The sequence below is a fragment of the Bos indicus x Bos taurus genome, chromosome 7, assembly GCF_003369695.1.
Source record: "Bos indicus x Bos taurus breed Angus x Brahman F1 hybrid chromosome 7, Bos_hybrid_MaternalHap_v2.0, whole genome shotgun sequence".
Lineage (NCBI taxonomy): Eukaryota > Metazoa > Chordata > Mammalia > Artiodactyla > Bovidae > Bos > Bos indicus x Bos taurus.
The window spans coordinates 39,086,717-39,090,794 of record NC_040082.1 but is presented as its reverse complement, the minus strand read 5'-3'; positions in this window follow the sequence as shown (position 1 = coordinate 39,090,794).

Genomic DNA, 4,078 nt, shown 5'->3' with positions numbered 1-4,078 from the left:
TACTAAGAGAACCAGAGAAATCTGCATGTGAGTACACACAGATGCAGAGCTTATGCCTGTTCAGCTGTGCAGAGTCAGCTTCTGAAGTGGTAATAAATGAGGGTTATTAAGTTGTTCAACTTTAGACCTATTTCCCAGAGATGCTGATTTTTTTGAATCACTTCTAGATAAGTGTCCTGAGATAGTCATATAGATTGGGATTGACCTAGGAAAAAACTCAATAATAAAGGGGAAATTGCACCTTAAATGCACTTGAATAGAACTACTGAAGAACACAGGAGAGAAAATGAGATTTTTCCCAATGGATCATATAACTCCAATTATGCAAGGCTCTGAGAAACTAGGAGCCTAGGAGCCATGGAATTTTCCAGCCAAGAGTTCTGGAGTGGGTTACCATTTCCTTCTCCAGGGGATCTTCCCAACTCAGGGATTGAACCCAGGTCTCCCACATTACAAGCAGATGCTTTTAACTGTCTGAGCCACCAGGGAAGTTGGGCTTCTCTGATAGCTCAGTTGGTAAAGAATCCGCCTGGGTTGGGATGATCCCCTGGAGAAGGGAAAGGCAACCCACTCCAGTATTTTGGACTTACCTGGTGGCTCAGATGGTAAAGCATCTGCCTACAATGCGGAAGACCCAGGTTTGATTGTTGAGTTGGGAAGATCCTCTGGAGAAGGAAATGGCAACCCACTCCAGTACTCTTGCCTGGAAAATCCCACGGACGGAGGAGCCTGGTAAGCTACTCCATGCATGGACTCACAAAGAGTTGGACACACTGAGTGACTTCACTACACTTCTGAAAAACTTCAGTCAATAAACCATGGCTAAAAGAAAAAAATCACAGATCAATCAGTCATTTCCTCTGTAATCTCTAAATACAGGGATAATTGGACAAATGACTAGAAAGTTGAGAAAGTTGGTTTCTTTCATAGTCTGTGCCTTTAAAATATCTGTGAGTACTTACCAAATATTTATTCATCCAAGAAATCTGCTGAGGTGACTATAATATTTTAAGTAGCAAAGTAAATATCTACAAATATCTTATTTGTTCAACAATATTTTAGAAATGAGCTCAAATTATGTTTGGGGTGTTAACTTCATGCTTTCGTAGTCTTAAACTCAAAGACACAGTGTACTGGGAGGTAGTCAGCTTGGCCAAGAAAGATGGTTCCTAAACAAGGTGATATTTTGATCGGTTTCCCCAAGGACTTTTGGAAATACCCTGGGATGTTTTTGTTGAAGAGGATGTCTGGTTTGCACAATGGAAGCTGCCCTTTTTTTCTGGCTTTGAGAGAATGGAAGTCTGATTCTGCTGTCTTAGCCAGATAGAGAAGAACTCGGCTAAAAGGTAGAATTGAGGAAAACTTTTATTCTACTAAAATAGAAAAAAGCCTACTTCTATATTTAAAAGAAAAACAACAGAGAAAAAACTCTGGTTTTCTTGTCGATATTAATGAGAGGTCATTCATTTATTTATTTACAAGTGTTTCTTGATTGCGCACCTTTAGCAAGGCACTATGCCAAGCACAACAGATGTGGCCCCTGCCCTCCTGACACTTACGACTAATGTTGATAACATTAAAAATTTTAAGAGACAGGCTCTGTGCTAAGTATTTTACTTATGTGAATTCATTAACGCTTCTCAGTCACCCTAGAAGGAAAATACTGTTACCCCACGTTACATTACAGATAAGGAATCACAAGTTTAAGGAGCATGTTCAGGTTTACAGGGCTAGTCAGGGACTGAGCTGGGATTCAGTCTTGGCCAATCTGATGCCACAGTCTGTGCTCTGAAACGGGTTGGCAAACTACAGCCCACTGGCCAAGTCCAGCCCAATGTCTGCTTTTGTAAATAAAGTTTTATTGAAACAGACAAGTTCCCATTCATTTACATGATGCCTTTGGCAGCTTCCATGTAACAGTATTAGTCCAGTAGTTGCAGCAAAGACCACATGGCCCATAGAGCCTAAAATATTTACCTGTCCCTTTACAGGAAAGAGACTGCTCTAAAACTCCAACTCCCACTGCTTCCTCTCCCACATAAATGACAAGAGGTAAGTAAAATAATTGAAAATAATTTTTTAACATACCATGATTCATGAAATGGAACCCTGTGAAAGAGAATCACTGCAGTGGTGGGGCATGAGCTCTTTAAAATGTGAGTCCCCAGAGAGAGGACCTTGAAGCTGAGATCTGAAACCTGGGACAGAGATTCTCCCTGAAGAACTTGTAGCTTATTTAGCTCCCCCTATATCCACTACATCTGCAAAGGATGACAAAGAAGACAGTCTCCTTTCTGGAGTTAAAAGATTGCCTCCCCCTTTAAATGGGAGCCTGGGAGGATTCAGTGAGGGGAATGACAGATGAAAATGTTCAGCATGGTACTTGACACCCAGTTGGCACTTCCCAAACAGCCCTCCTTCCTTCTGTCTCCCATCCTTGCCACCTACTGAACCAAAATTGGTCTGCTGCCTAAACTTGCAAAGGTTTATACATCATGAACACAATGCTTTATGCTTTAAAATGGGCATTGACATTTAATATAGTAAAGTGAGGGTTGGAAGTATGTGTCCTAACTCATAATAAATTGTTTGGTCCAGTGGATGAGTCCCAAGGGGGAAAAATGTGCTAGCTAAGTCATTCCATTTGTGGTTAGGGCACAGATTCCCTCTCTTGATCCAAATGGCCAAGGCTGAGGGCTGAGGCGGGGTTGGGCGAGTGGGTGCAGGATGCTTGCCTTGGCAGTCTTCTGCCTGAGTTCCTCTAAGACTGTCAGGCTCCATTTTATATGGTACCTTCATCCATCCATTACCAACATTAAAGGCCTCATCTTTAACCGGGCTCTGGGCCATTTGCTTGACAGTGAAAAACTGCTGAGTTTTCCTGCCAAGTATATATCCATATATTTTTTATAGATATAAATTGCCTTCAAGGCCACTTCTCCTCTTAACAGTTAAGGTTACTATATCTGCCCACCCCTTTGGTTCTTTAGAAAAACACAGACTTAGTGGTTAGACCTGGCTTTATGCCCTTGTTCTGTTCAACTAGCTGTGTGACCTTGGGGAAAACTTTTAACTTCTCTGATTCTCAGTCTTGTCATTTGTAATAATAATATCTATTACTGTCATCCATTTATACAATATTTGAGTGTTTCTTGTGTGCCAGGCACTGTGCTGGGCTCTATGGATTTCACAGCAAACAAGACAGATGAGATCTCAATCCTTGTGGCTCTTATAGTCTAGTAGAGGGAGTTATTATAATCAAGTAAATAAATGCTTAAGATTGTTACAGATGTGATCAGTGATATGGAGGAGACAGGGTGATGTAATAGAGTGAGCTACTTAAGTGATACTGAGGCAAGACCTGTAGAATAAGAACGAGAAAACCATGGGAAGAGCTGTAAATTACATCAGGCAGAGGGAGAAAGGTCTGGAGGCAGGGAAAATGTGTTTTAGGAAGACAGAGTAGTCAGTATCCAAGAGGCGCAGTGGTACAAGACAAGGTCAGAGAGGTGGATAGAGACCAGCTCACATGGGCCTTATGGGTCATGACAAGGAGTTTTAGGTTTTATTCTGATCAGCCTGAGAAGCCAATGAAAGTGATTGAGATATGTATAGGAATCGCATGTTAAAAAGATCTGTCTGGTTACTGCATGGTGAAGGGATCATAGGGAAAAAGGGTAAAAACAGGGAGGCCAAGGTTGTAAGGATTACCTAAAATTACAAAGGTAAAATAATGAGCATACCTCCTGACACATAGAATTTCTCTATGAATGTTAGTTAGCTGTTTTTCTGAAAAATCTAAGCCTGTCTTATCTAATACAGTAGACAGTGGCTTCATGTGGCTGTTGAGCATTTGAAATGTGACTAGTGCAATCATGTAAATGTATTTTATTTCATATTTATTAAATTTAAAAACTAGTATTTGACTCAGTCACTTGGGAAGAACTTTTGAAAAACTTGGATATATGAGTCTATTTTTTAGCTGTAAATTTTATGAAATCTGAGTACAGAGTCAACTATTTTTGATGAAAATTTAATGTCCAAATTGAGATGTTCTATAACAGTAAAATGCACACAT